The sequence below is a fragment of the Lonchura striata genome, chromosome 1A (assembly GCF_050655825.1).
Source record: "Lonchura striata isolate lonStrDom1 chromosome 1A, ASM5065582v1, whole genome shotgun sequence".
In the NCBI taxonomy this organism is placed as follows: Eukaryota; Metazoa; Chordata; class Aves; order Passeriformes; family Estrildidae; genus Lonchura; species Lonchura striata.
The window spans coordinates 7,117,579-7,133,174 of record NC_140741.1 but is presented as its reverse complement, the minus strand read 5'-3'; the positions used below and the strand labels follow the sequence as shown (position 1 = coordinate 7,133,174).

The following is a 15,596-nucleotide window of genomic DNA, read 5'->3' as shown; positions in this document are numbered from 1 at the left end:
ATTGGTTCCACTGCTGTAACTTAAGAACAGTTGCTAAGGGCATAAGAAAAAGCACCTCCTTCAGGGGTCAGCTTGGAAGATGCTCCAGACATTAGACATCTTGGATGATGCCCACCGGCCACAGCAAGGATTATTCCACTCCCAAATTCTCATCTCGTCCCAGCCAGTGTTGCTCAATGTAGGTCTCAGAACAAATTCATCTCCCTCAAACAGGGCATCAGCCTAAATTCCTACTGCTTAAAGTACCTCCAATTGGTGGGCACGGACCTCCTCAGGGTGTGGAAAGAAGGGTGATTCCCAACTACCCCATTACACACCTCAGAAGAGGTGGCGATCAAGCCTTTGGAATATGGGAATTGTTGTGCCATCCCAGGGAAACAGATAGAATTCTCTAGCCTTACCATTACACTAAACACTAGATGATTCAACTGAATTTACTCTCCCCTCATGGAGTAAGGCTATTTCCTACTTTTTTCCAGTAACTCCAGATCTGTCTATGTCCTATTTTTGGTTTCTAAATTAAGAATATTGCTCATTACCAGATTATATGGCATTTATTCTGAGGAGCAAGAGATACTGATGCAGCTAAAAATTCAATATAAACACCCTGTGGATGTAAGCCATGACATTTATATACCGGATTAATAAGCACTAAGAGGAATTTCTGATGTAGGGCACATGACCCTCCCTTTCTTTCAAAAGCAATTATTTTAATACCATGATTTTTAAGTGTGACGTGTCCTTGGAAACACTGGCAGACAGACAGCTTTAACAAAAAAGCTTCCAAATCCTGGAAGGACAATTTCAGGTGCATCTCCAGTTTTGAGATAAGAAAACATCTGGAGCGAGTGTGTGGGCTGACCAAGAGATAAGCAGGCTAAGACAAACACCAATTTAATGCAGAGTGGTCTGAGCCTCCCTTAGAAAGAGGAGAAAGATTGGACACAGAGTTCCTGCTCCAGCCTATCTCCAGCTGCATCCAGTACCTCTCCCACTGCTGTCACTGCCAGATTTCTGGAGCGCTCTCCTGCTCAGAGTGGCCCTTGCCTTTCACACCTTGTCACCTACCCCTTGATATTTTCCAGATACCTCAGCCTGGAAGCCACTTCCTTGAGAAGAGAGCCAGCTTACAGCTGGAATCCCCCCAGAGAACACAGCCAGGCTCCCCAGTTATCACTTGTCAGACTTGGACCGCGTCACCTCGGCCTTTCAAACACAGGAGAAATGGGGAGCTTGCCAATTTGCAGTGAGGAGGAGAGCTGAAAAAATGACAACAATTGGTTTTCCACTGAAGACCTCAGTGCTTTCTGACAGTGGTTTGATGCCCCAGGGGAAAAAAAAGCCCCATCTAACCCACCCTGGGCCATCACCCTCCAGCCCTTCCAGCCTGTTGGTCCCTTCCTCTTAATTTTAAATACATAAGGAGCTCCCAGAAATCCTAAAAGATCTCAACAAAATTCCTTAGGTGTCAGCATGACCCAAGCAATTTGCCCTGGGCACATTCTTGGAGGCACTCACCACTTTTGGCTGCAATACCTCAAAAAAAATTACAGGACACAAAATTAAAACAAACACAACAGAACACCACCAGATGCACATGCAGCTCCCCACATGCTGAGCTGCTGACATTTTTCTTAAGCAGATGAAATCAAAATCTAGTGAGAGAAGCTGTCAGATGACAAAGGAGAGACACCAAGACCCCACCACAAGTACTCACACCCTGCTAGCAAGGCATGAAAGCCTTCACCAGCTGCTCTGCACTCACTGCTGCAAAGTCCAGGTCCCAACTCAGCCCTGAGGGCTTCCCAAGCCCAGGGAGGGAAAAACATCCAGATTCATGAAAAGCCACATTCAGTTCCTTAAAAAATCAGCAATAAGTAATCAGCAATTTGGGTGCAATGAGAAGCAAAGGATGAAACTAGAGCCCTGGGAGCATAGAGTGGCTCAGGACAGTTCTGCCCAGCACTGGGAAGGAGTATGCACAAATGAAGTATCAGCTATATAAGGAAGTAAAAAAAAAATTAAAATAAAAACACTAGCTATGATACCTTGGTGCTGCAGTCCATTGCTGAAGGTCTCATCTAAGGCATCAGAATATTGTCCCACCCATCAGAAACAGAAAACTAAATATAATCTTGGAACTAAATTTTGAGACCCTAAAAAAGTCTCTGCAAAGTTTTGCATCCCCAAAAAAAGCACAAGGCTGGAGACAGCTGCTTTCTCCACCGCCTTCACTAGCATGGCATACCCAGAATAAAGCTGTGATAAGCCAAGTAAGGCTTTTTGCCTGAAAGTTTATCAAACAGGCATCTGAAGCCAGTCAGAAGGTGGCCAGGGAACCTCTGAGAGCCTGCAGGGAAGCAGCCACGAGATTTTCCTAAGGAAGATGAAAGAATTCTTCATGTGATTTCCCTGCTCCTCCACACATAACACATTATCTGTTCTCCCCAAGAGGACTAAACTGTCCAAACACTCATCAGTGCTCCGAAGCAACTTTGTCCAGAATTCCTGAAAAAGAAGTTTTAACTAACTTCTTGCAAGCAGGCAACAAAACTGATAACATGACTTCTCCTGTAACTAATTCCACAGTTCACTGCCTACAGCACTCACCTTTTCTATATGCCATGCAACACCTTTGGGGGTCTCGTCAGTTCATTAAGCAGCTGTAAATCAAGGCTTATAGCCCAGTGCAATTGTATGAAATTATTTCTGCAAATGACATTATTCCAGACACCACTCTGAGCCAACAATTTCCACTACAGTCCATGGGAGGGGAAAAAAAAATCTTAGCATGGCATGTGGTATATGAAACAAGAAAGATCAGCTTCTATGTATTGACACAGTTCCCATTTTGAGGCTCACTTTTCCCATCTTAGTCTGAGATGGAAAACAAAATGGGGGAAAAATATTCCCAAATAATACAGAAAAGGTTTCCCCTGCCTCTGGTTTGAGAAGAAAGAGAAGGGAAGGAGCAAAGTGATCCCCTAGACAGCAGTGACACCCCACAGACCTAACCCCATTAACATGCTGCTTTACCTTTATAAAACATTGGACAATTCCTTACACACTTCCAACCACTCACTGAGAAGCAGACAGCCACATCAGTCAGTGAGAAAACTTATTTAGGGGGAAAAAAACACCAAAAAACACCACCAGCAAATGCACTTAAATAAGTAGTGAAGAAGGATAGCAAAGATGGTTATATTTCCCTTTGTGTCAAACTGAATCAAACTTTCTTTTGCTCTAGTAGAAGTCAGGAAGGTGGGAACTCAAACTGACCTTGTTTCTCTTTCCATGGCCTAAGCTCACTTGACTTATTGTTCACTTTGCCCATCTGTAGAACACAGGAAATGGTAACGAGAAGCTACTACACAATGTTATAGGAATTATTCAATCCACAACCACAGAGTTCTTTGAAGATGCAAAGTGCCAAGCATTATTGCTAGGTGAAGAAATTATATATTTTCTCCCCCAAGCTATACAGAGGAAGAAAAAAGCCATGCAAACAGCCAACTGTATTCCTAATGAGATGCAATACTCAAAAAGTGGGGCATCTTAAAACAGATTGGACAATCTTTTTCCAGCTCACAAAGATTATTCCCAATACATAAACCTCAGAGGATTATAAATGCAAGCAAAGAAACTTAGCTTTAGACAAGATTTCTGCAGGCAAAATAAGCCTGCCTAAATAAACAGGGAAATCATACATTTTTGGTCCTAAAGAGAGCAAAAAGAGTTTTTCAAAGAATAAGGGAAGAACTGAAATCAGGTTTGCAAGCTTTGTGAGGGATGAATTTATGTTTTCTGAATATAAAGCAATTTCCAGGACTGGGAAAGTCAATAAAATAAGAAGAACCGGATGGGAGGGAGGCAGGAAAAGGCTGTGTGCAACAGAGGGGTCACATGCTGGACAAACAGGGCAGGCTGCTCAGTGTTTAGAGATAAATACATCCACCCCTCCTCTCCACAGAGATTTATGTGTATTACAGAGCCACCATCAGAATTATGGGTGAGCAGAACTTTTAAGTTACATTAGGGTTACCCAAACCACATCACAAAGTGTGAGGAGCAAAAGCACAATAAAATACTTCTTTTCTGCAAGCAGCAGTATTTCCTCTCAAAAGAAAGGGAGGGAAAAGACAACCAGAAAAATCCCATCACAGCCTGCCTGGGGATCCTCCCGTGCCCCAACCACAGGCAGTGCTGCACCTCCTATAAACATGCAGAGCAGCCACAGGCTCTGGGGAAATGCCTGAAATTACTACTATTCTGAGCACAATTTAGTTTAGCACAACTATTAAAAGCCCAAGAAAAGCTGTGTGTGGGCTGGGCCCAGCAGGACAAGCAATCAAGTACCAATAAATGGAACACACAGAAGTAGCCTTGTGCTTCTTTCCCTCCTGTATTCCATGTGACATTGATGGGGGAAAACCCCACAAATACTGATTTTTGCCTCTTGCACACAGGCACATACGTAACTGTGTGTAGACTGGACACTACTTCAGTGCTACATGTGATGCTCTGTCTCAGCTTTAGACACACCAAAAATCTGCTGCCACTGAGCACAGACCTAACACAGAGCTGGTGGAGGAGGGTGAAGACACACCTGCAAACCTGCAGGGTTTTGCTAGGAAAGAGCAGGAGCTGCAGGGACTACACCTGACTCTGGCTACATAGACTTAGCCAGGTTTCTGTGTCTTCACGGCACCATGCTGAAGCAGCTGTCTCTGCTAAGGCTTATTTTAAAAGCCTTATTTAGCTTTTCTGGATTATTTATATATGTGGCCTTACTGCGGGGCACGGCTGAACTGGCAGCAGCATGTTTAACATGGAGCTAGCCAAGGAGGGAACAGTGGGATGGAAATCTATGCTTTTATGAATAAACAGAGACTGTGGGCAGAGGCACTGAAAGTCTACTCTGAATACTTTGGTGTATTCTGTGTGGTGAGATGGGAGGTCAGACATCTGTGCTGGGCTTGTGGTAGGTAACCCAGCAAAAAAGCCCATGTTCTTCTCCATGTGGGAGAAGCAGCCAGCAGCCCCAAACACAGTCCCCTGCCCCTGTCAGTGCCCAGTCAGGCATAAGAATTTCCTGCCACCTTAGGAAAGGCTCTTATTTATCTGTTTAATGGGGAAAGCAAGCAGCAGCTGGAGAAATAGGCTTTTCAGACTGGTTGCTGAGGGCAACAGGTGTGACTCCTCCAAATGCCAGAAACCTGCCAGCCCTGGAGCCACAGGAACAGAGAAGGGAAGACTGAGCACCTGCCACGACAGCCCTGGATGGACATGGACACACACACCCCCTTCCCAGGGAGCAGCAGCACCAGTGACAGGGAAAACCAGGCAGATTAATGTCCCAGGCCTTCTGCTGCTCCTGGGCAGGGGGAATCAGCACAGCATCTGAGGAGCAAAGAGGGAGAGACATCCAGCAAAGGCAAGGCATTTGCACAGTGATGCCAGCAGATTGAAAGTCTCCGAACACACATCCTGCAGAACATGGCTGCTAGCCAGCATCAGACTTTTAACCATGTTTTTAGAGCTATGGTGGATGAAAATCCAGCTGGAGTGTAATCCCACCAAGCCTCATAAGCAGTAATAAAAATGAACAAAATGTGACCAGTACGGGAGACAACAGGTGACAACCACTCCTGGAGCCAGCAGATCTCATTGAAAACCCAGGGAATAAAAGCTTTTGGCAGTGGAGTTTTAGGGTTTCTGACAAACAAGGAGCAACAACACCTACTTCTTTCCAGGTCTGGTGCAAGACTTTGGGCAGCTGTGAATCCAGAGTGAGCTCATGCACAGTGATTTAGTGTGGGAAGGGTTTGAGAGACACAAAGAAGCACTCCAAGGGCTATGGAGAGGGTAAGGGAGTAAAATAAGGGAAATAGGGTTTTAAATGAGACACCAGTCCTCACATCCTGTGGGACTGGGAGTCCAGCTGTGGAGTTATGGTGTGAGCACATCCACAGGGTGCACGGATCAAGTGCAGGCTCAGCAATCTGACCCAGCTCTCCAGCTGGAATTTAGGAAGCTAAATCATACCATAAAATCCAAACCAAAGCAGATGAGGGCAAACCATTCCCAAAACAAGACTGCCAGCTCTGACATGCACAAGGCTACTTGGATCAAATCAGTCCAGACCAAATGCAAAATGCTGCTCCTTGAAGCCAACAGAACTGGGACATTTCCAAAGGATCTCACAACACATACTCTGTTTTACTGAATGCATTTTCTCATGAACTTGCTCTAGTTATCTGAAAGCTCTTGGCAGTTTCTCTGCACATTGTCACAGACCTGCTGAGTCAGATTCACTGCACATGCACAGCAACATCACTCAGTCCCAGCATGTCCAGGTGGATCTTGTGCTGAAGCTGAACCCTCCAAACTTCAGTGCACTGGCACTGGCCTGAACCCTTCACAGGCCACAGAACAGCTCATTTTAGTTTTGCTTCTTGGATAATCCAAATATACTTCATTACTCTGCCACAGTCCACACCCTAACCCTAAATCCACTGTGGCAAAACACTTAACATGTGGAAACACACTTTCCACATTTCTTTGACTATAAACAACAGCTTAGACTGTGTCAAGTAAGGAGCATCCTTTAAAATATGCAAAACCAATGGATATCTGCAGAAGCAGACTGACATTCTTCTACAACTCTTACTGGAAGTCATATACAGCATCATTTTAATGACACTTGAAATGAAAGCCCAAATGAGCTGTTGTGTAAGATATCAAAAAGCAAACAAAAAAAAGCAGCAGATAGTAGATAATAGACATCAGAAATGCAGTGGGGTAGATTACTCACTCACAGGAACAGACTTAGTGTTGATCTCCACTGTCACTCTTGAGCAAGTACCACTGATCCATATAAAGATCCAACACTGAGAAAAAGAGAAATAGAGATTTTGATTAATCACTCAAAGCCTGAGATGACTTAACAGTGATATCTTGTAGAAGTTGATTATCAAGTGATACAGGATACAGGAAGCACTGTGGATGAAGCACATAACAGCATTTTAAAAAAGCTAATACCAAGAGATTAACGGATGACAACTGATGTACAAAAAGGAAATGAGCTTGTTAATTCCAAATAATTCCCAGCAACATTATTTCTCAGTATCTCTACATTACACAGTTGGCTTATGCCTGCCTTTGACCTTCCCAGCTGATCACACACTTATAGCACAAAACAAAGGTAAGTAAAGCCTGGCAAGGCTTCCTTCTCACTACTGCAACCGAAACAAACCCCAAAAAAGCACCCAGTGCTGCTGAACATTTTTAAATTAGGGTGTGAAGTAAAGCCAGTGGAAGTCAGAGCAGCCCATAGCACTGAACCAACCTCACAACTCACTCCCAACAACTATTCCTGAGTCTCTTTACTGTAACTATTTTGGTAAATCAAAGATGTTCTCTGTTCCTGTGGTTTGACAGGAAGTTTTAGTCTCGGATACTCCCATCTACAGACTGTGGACAAAAGAGGAGCTATTTGGTATGGGAAATCTGACAAAACTACTACAGGAGAAAGTACTGGGTAGGCTTTGAATCTGAAATGCAAAAGGAAAGTTTGGGGAATAAAACTTCAGGCTAATAACTAAAAACTTCCAAACCTATGCAGTTACATGAGCTCCCATCAGAGGAAGCTTAAGAATAAGTGATTCAAATAAAAATGCTCAGTGAAATATTGTTGGTAGAAGGATGGAAACAACCAGGAACACCCCAGTGTACCCCCACCTGCGACACTTCACTGGCACACTGAGACACTGCTCTCCAAACAAAAATCATTACAAGAGCAAGAGCAGGAGTTTAAGACAATCAAGTAACATGATCAGAAAGCAAAGAATCAGCTCAAAAATAAAGGAATAAAGTAAAGGCACACTAACTAGTTGTTGACTTGTGGCAACAAACTGCAAATATCCAGAGGTTGTAAACTGTAAGAGAGAGAATTCAGCCCTTGTATGACTGGGAGGGGAAAAATCCCCAAACATTTTCAGGGCTATACAGTAAAAAGCTGTAATAGATGATCTCAAGGCACACAAATGATTGGGTGCTCCTTACTTCTCAGAACAGTTTTTTAGAGTAGATTGAACAAAATCACCAGGGGAAAAAAAATGACACAGAACTGAGCAGGACATAGGAGCCTGTGCAAGCAGACTCCGTCACAGGACTGGGGCTCCAGGCTATTGCAACAGAATAATTATGTACTGAGCCCTGCGCAACACAGGGGAAAAACATCTGCCAGATGGAAAAAGACACAAAATGTGGTAGGCGGGGAAAAAAAAATATTTGAGGTTTCTATAAAGGGCACTGCAGAATGTCATGTATGAAACTGCAAAGCCAGGGAAAAGAAGTTAGTTAATGGTGTTATTTTAAGCCTGCCTAAAGTAATATGAAGGGCCAAAATGGAAAACCTATAATTAGACAGAGCTTCTCCCCTTCATTACATGTATCTGACTGGAGCTGAGGCTCCCAGATTGACGGGACCTTTGGGATTGCTGTTGCCCTGGCTGCCAGGACACGCAGGGGGAAGGAGATGTAGAGAGCACCACATCCAGTGGTGTGGGATTCTGCAGCAGGTGGGACTGGCCACCTCTGCCCGTCACAGCTGGCCTGGCCCTCCTGCTGCAGCCACGGTGCTGCCCCAATCCCTCAGAGTCCTCTGCAGCACAGGGTAGCCCCAGCCCCCAAGCTCCCTGCCAGGTCCGTCTCCCTCTATCACTGCAGGAGACTCACACTCCCCACAAGGGCATCCTCCAGACTGACTTGCCACTCCCAGCACCACAGCTATTCCCAAGCCTCTCCACCACCACTGTTTCGGTAAATCAAAGATGTTCTTTGTAATGGTGGTTTGACAGCAAGTTTAGTCATTTCCTTCTCGACACAGTCAGAGTTACACACTCAGCCCACACCTCGGGCAAGCTGTACGGCCAGGGCTGGCTGATGAGGAGGGAACGTGTCCCTGCATTCCTCAAAAGGGAACAAACTGCCTCAGACCCTGGCAACACAAGGATTCAGTTTGCTCCCCAGGCTGCTAGGGAAGTGGGCTTCATTTCCCATTCCCCCACATCCTTCCTTCCTCAAACTCAATTTGATTTTGACTAATGAACTTCTGGTGATGGTTTTGGCTGTGATAGAGTTAATTTTCTTCACAGCGGGTAGCATGGGCTGAATTTTGGACTTGTGCTGCAAACAGCGGGGATAACACAGGGATGGTTTAGCTCTTGCTGAGCAGGGCTCGCACAGACCCAAGGCTTTTTCTGCCTCTCATCCCACCCCAGTGAGGGGCTGGGCGTGCACAGGGAGTTGGGAGGGGACACAGCTGAGACTGCTGACCCCAGGTGACCAAAGGGACACTCCAGACCTTACGGCATCATGCTCAATATATAAAGCTCAGGGAGGATGTTCAGAGTGCTGGTGTTTGTCCTTTCAAGTCACTTCTACCTGTGATGGGGCCCTGGTCTCCTGGGGATTGGCTGAACCCCTGCCTGCTCATGGAAAGTGGAGAATGAATTCCTTGCTTTGCTTGTGTGCATAGCTTTTGCTCTCCCTATTACACCATCTTTATCCCAACCCATAAGCTTTGTCACTTCTACCCTTCCAATTCTCCCCCTGATCCCACCAGGAAAGGAGTGAATAAGTGGGGTTTAGTTGCTGGTTGGGGTTAAACCCTAACACTACCCCTAGCAGACACCCTCTAACCCTAAGCTAAAGAAACCCCTCTTGCAACACCCTCACCTTCACAACAGTGAAGACTGTTTATAAAAGTATTTCCCATAGTACTACCTGTGATGTTCATCCTGCATTTCTCCAGCCTGAACATTGCATAGGACACAGAGATCCAGGGAGCTTCACCCTGTGCCCTGCACTAGGATGCCAGGAAGGCTGACAGCTCCCAGGGAAAGTCTGGAGCTCAGGACGACGAGTGAAAACTGGGACTTGTTGGGACTTCTGGAAAAGGGTGGGGTTTTTCTGGTTTAACTGGAAGGGTTAATTATCATCCAAGAACAGGAGCTGAGGGAAGAGCTGCTCCCATGTCACACACAGCCCTGACCTGAAGGCATGCTGGTGGCTGGGGCATCTCCAGCCTGGACAGCAAGAGCAAAGCCCTCCACCAAGTTCAATCCAAGTTCACCTTCAGTATGAAGAAAACAACCTCCAGAAAATCACACTCATAACCAAGAGCCAGTCATTAGGAACAATCATTAAAGAAGAGCAGGACTAGGCAAATCAGGTGAGAGTTAATTGGGTTTTTGTTTTCACAGAGAGAACATCACAAAGTATAAGCACTATCTCCAGGAAAGAAAGGAGCATGATATGGTTTTCTTCTTCTTTTCCAGACTCTAATCTCTGAACCAGGAAGAAAATGCAAATCCTAATCCCACAATCTCATATGTTTAGCAGTAATATTTTACCTTGCCAATCAGATGTTTTCTGTAATAGCCAACCATTGATTTTCCAAATCAAAGATGCACAACTGCATGCAATTAATTACATGCTGTGTGAATTTAAACAGGACACAGCCCTGTGCTCAAAGACCTGAAAAAAATCACATGTTGCACAGCTTAACAAGAAAGGTGCAGCACTATTTCTTAGCTTTGAGACTCCCAGGAGCTTTGTTTCAGGAGTATTTCCAGAAGAACGCAAGAACACTGTAGGCAAATAGTCTGATTCATATGTGTTCTTTACAAGATAAAAATAAAGATCTGTTTTGCCTAATCATTTCTGACCAAGAAAAGCAGGGCTTTGAGATGCAATATATGAAAGAGCCCCTCCTGTCTATTAAAAAATTACTCTCTAACATGGGATCTGGGTAGGCACAGCACAATTCAAATTACTGCTCCTTCCCACACACTTGCCTCATGTCTGTCTGTTTGTATTTCAATTAAAAAGCTACTATGACATTCTTCCTACATTTTAAAAAGAAATTTCCACAGGCAACAGGATTCAAAACTACTAAGGAAAAATTATTAACGTACACAATTCCAAGGAAGTCACTGATGCAAGCTGATTTGTGTCCAACTATCTTGCCTTGGAAAGGTGGGAGGAGGATTTAAAGCCAAGAAGCAAAGCAAGGAAGAAACACTAACAATTTGAATGCTCTGGAGAGCTAATGGTTTTTCATGGAAAAAGTCATTGATGCGTGTCTTACACTATTTTTTGTGAAAGGCCTTTGGGCAAAGGCTGGTTTGAGTCTGAATGGAAGCAATCAGAACTGCAGCTTGAATGGTTTCCTCACATCAGTATACACCATCCATCCACACCAAGTATCACCCACCAACACAGCCTCTTTCACCTTTAAATCACCCTGTCCCAGGATGCATTTTTCAGTCCCTGCACACCATGTAGCAGATCTCTTATTTATGCTGGGACAGGTTAGCTGCACTCAGACAAATTAGACAAGAACAGAAAACACAGATGCTTGAGACCTTATCTTTATTTTTGGATTCTGGAAGGCCGCAGACATTTTGACACAGAAAAAAATCACACAGCATCCACGGTAACAAGGCAGTCTGGTTTTGGGTCTTACTGCCCCCTCAGCTGAAACTCAAAACTTGTGCATTTACAAGTGCCAGCCTTGAGCTTAAAAAACAAGTTTCGATCCAAACCCAGGGGGTCTGGCACAACTGAACAAAACTAACCACATCATTAACTCCAGTGACCCAACCAGCTGATAGCTCACACATTTCCTACCACAAAATAGCACACTTGAACAATGTACATGCACAAAAGTCACCAAATCAACACAGCAGTACTGGAGGATACAGACAATATAGCCAATCACCACAGCAAAGAAACACTTTCTGGAAGCATAATAAAATATTCTGAATAATTTCATGGGTCAGAGATGAATAACACAAGATAGACTATTCAATGAAGTCCTTGTAAGACCAGCAGCAAGAACAAACTGCAGAAGGTTTAAATAAAAGCTTTCAAATCACTAACTTATCAGATATTAAGTGAAACTAGACATGACTTACACAAAGAAAAAATATGACTAATCTATGACTAATTTTATATTAATCACTGTGTCCATCTCTGAATTGGAGTGCCACTGCATGCAGTTTCTGTCAGCTAGTGCTTTGTTTTAATTCTACAAGCTAAAGACAAAGCAACAGGTTATGCAGTTCATCTGTGAAAATGCAGATGTCAGCTGATGGAAGATGCAGAACTGTCTGAGAAACATGAAGACCACTTCATTCACTTAACTGAAGATCTCATCCCCAAAACCCATGATATTGAAGCAGGGTGATGGTAAGTCTGTGGAATCAGATATGAGAGAATGACAGATCTAAGAGCTGGTGCTGGTGCTGTCAGTGCTCTCCCCTCACAGTTGTGCCACATTTGTTGGCACTGAGGTGACTAAAGCCATGGATCCTGTTAATCAGACAGCAACCCAAAGCACACAGAGGCTGAGAGGTCTGTTAGAGGACACTGCTTTTTCTTTAGGGCAAGATATCACAGTGAAGCACTGCTATCACTACATGAACACAGAAAGATTATCAAAGTGTTTTCTCTCTCAGGCACCAGTTTGGTTTTATTCTACAACATATGCAAAAGAGCCATGGAAAAGTCTCCATGTCCCTGATCCCTTCAACCCTGGCACACTCCATCAAATGCAAAGGGCACTGCCCTATCAGTGGTGCTCATCTCCTAAACCTCACTGGTGCTGCCACACTGTGCTTTCTGTCTTCCTTCCCAGCTCTGCTCAAAATTAGCACAAGATATTCCTTGACAAAAAGGCATCAGGCTCTCACATAAGCTTCCCCATAACACTTTCCAGGAACATGCCTGCCCTTCAATTACCCTTAATCATTCTGGGCATCCTTCACATTCACAACAATACTTTGACATTCCTCAAAAAACAGCTCCAATCACCACAAGCTTACAGAATCCTGTTATTGAAGCACACACAGCCCAACTCTGTGTTTCCAGAGCTGGGAAGTGAGGATGAAGCATTGCAAGAAGCAAAACACAAATGCACTTACCAAGAAAAAGAACAAAATAACATCATTTTGCTGCTGTCAAGAGGAGGCAGTCAAAAGATTGGAGTTGAAAACTGCACTTAACTAGATGTTTTGCCAGCTTCATAAGTAAGTTTTATACCTGTATTTTGCGCAGACACTTGGGTTGTTTCAGCCCTTTCAAGTTGATTACACGCTAATACACATGCACACACCAGGATTCAGCTGTCCTGCTTTCATATGTGCTGCAAATGATCCTGAAAGTACCATTTCTACTAATCACATTGTTCCACAAAATTTTAAAGCACATGATTGCAGAATAAAACCCTCAGCACATATTTCTGGCCTGGATTCTTAAGGAAATTAAGCTTATGTGGTAGTGTTGTTTGTCAGTCCTCACCCTATTAAATTTTCAACTTGCTTGTCAGTTTTGACCACATTTGGCAGAAGGTGAAGAGATCCAAACAGGTGTCACATTCCTACACCTTTGGGGGAAATTATTATGCAAGTAGAGAAGACACATCCAAATCAGCCTCTCACAGGAGCAGATGCTGCTGCAGGAACTCGGCAATTCCCTCCTTTGTCTGGCCCATCAGCAACCTCAGGGCAAGCCCCACAGCCACCAGTGGTTAATATAGTTAGTCCCACTTACTAATTTTATTCAGGAATTTGCTTTATAACTAACCTATTACAGCACTTTAGTTAAGGAATAAACAAGGATGTTGCCACCAATATTAAAAACTGTTTCACTAACAATTAGAGAGCATTATTTTCAGAGGAAAAACTTCATTAGCTTTCAGTCTGCCCTTTTTTAAAGAGGTCAGTGTCTTGCAACAACAGAAAAAGCAGCTTTTCGCTCAGAGAAAATAGCAAGGAGGCAGTTTATGAGACTGAAAATTTGCAGGCAGAGTACAAGGCTCAGGGGCTAAACAAGATGCAAAATCACTTTCCACTTCTAGACCATCACTCCAAGGGCATACCAATTACACAGCAAGTTAAAAAGCCACCACCAGCAGCTTCCCCCCAAGCTCTCCAGGATCATAATATGCAAAACCACATCCACCACTTGTCAGAAGGCACTTTAGCCAGCCTCCAGACAGGAAGACACCCACAACAGCTCCACTGCTCCTGCAAACACCCCAGGTCAAGAGCAACATGTGTCCTGATCGCAGCATGGAGAAAATGCTGGTCCTGCCAGGAGCACATATGTGTCCTGTGATGAGAGGATCTCTCTCCAGTTGGGATAGTCTGGCTCCATTTATTAATAGCAGGTGCTGGCATCCACAGCCCAGGGCTCCGAGCCAAGCACTGCAGTGTGTCAGGATCAAGGAGGTTTATGGAAAAGAGCTTCCAAACACTGGGCCTGGGAACAAGACAGAGCCTGGGCATAAAAGTAAAGTTACCCCACAAAAACACTAAGCCTTAAATCACAATGAATTTCAGCCAACAAAATTCATTGTGCCACATCCTGAAACAGAGTTAGATGGGATATCAAAACCAGGCTGGATGGGGCTCTGAGCAACCTGGGATAGTGAAAGGTGTCCCTGCCCACAGCAGAGGGCTGGAACTGGATGATCTTTGAGGCCTCTTCAAACCCAAACTAGTCTATGATTGTATATCTGACCCCAGAAAACAGCATCTTCACCTATGAGCTTTCCACTCGGCTTAGTCCAATAAACTCTTCTACTTCATCCACCCAGTTTTCACTCTCATGGAAGAACAAGCCCTAGCCACCATAGCAGCCAAGCAGAAACCAGCTCAGTGAGAGCCACTTTCGTATTTCACATGAAATGTGGATAAATAAATATTTCATATTTAATTGGTTGGTTTGTTTTGTGGAACAGCAGTTGTTTGTTTTTTTTAAGGAAAGAGGTGAGCTTTGCTTAGACTCCAAAATGAAAGGTCAGATGTTAAAGAACTGCTTAGAAGATTCTGAGGGTAAACAAGCACAACAATGAGTATTTGTTGTGTTATATCTTCATTTAGAAATCACCTAATAACTATCATTCCCACAGGGAAGAACTAATAATAGAAGCAGGATACATCCTACACAAAGATGCTTCTATTAAACATCCTAAAAACAGATGTTCCTAGAATCCAACAATTCAGCCAAACAGATTTTTAACTGCGTAAAATTTGGGAGACAGCAAAAAGGACTTCAGTATCACTTAAACTGATTATTTCCCACCATGGAAACCGGGGAAGGGATCATCTTCAGGAGAGGTAGTGGGGCATGGAGAGATCCATCCCCTGTGCAAAAGGGCTGGGTGAAACCTAAGCCTCTCAGTGGAAGGCTGCAGGGTCTGTCCCTTTGAGCCATACCCAGGAGTACGTGCTGCTGCCCCATGGAGGGGATGGTGGAAGCAATGGAGATGGGAGAAGGTCTTTCCAAAAGGTCTTTTCAGGGGAAGTCACCACCATATCTCTCACCTCCTGCAATCCAAACCCACCCTCATTACTGTACACAGTCATTCAGTCTCATTAGAGACCCCTCAACACACAGCATGAGAGACTGATTCAATGATGGACTTCTGTCTCAGTTCCATTGATCCTGAAACTTCCTCTAAGAATCCTATAAACCTATGAGGGGAGAAAACAGCCTTCCATATCTGCCTAAATAGTAAAACA

At 44.1% G+C, this 15,596-nt stretch overlaps 1 protein-coding gene across 23 annotated transcripts in view; it reads right to left on the bottom strand.

The window, feature by feature from the left end:
- Nucleotides 1–15,596, bottom strand: part of PPFIBP1 (PPFIB scaffold protein 1) — a 103,819-nt gene that overhangs the window by 68,074 nt on the left and 20,149 nt on the right. For 21 of the 23 annotated variants that reach the window (XM_021539157.3, XM_085568830.1, XM_085568828.1 and 18 more), the window contains exon 2: nucleotides 6,819–6,890. The gene's annotated coding sequence lies outside the window, so the exon portion shown is untranslated. Of the gene's footprint in view, nucleotides 1–6,814; nucleotides 6,891–15,596 lie in introns of all 23 variants that reach the window. The other 2 variants (XM_085568846.1, XM_085568826.1) reach the window with 1 other exon arrangement.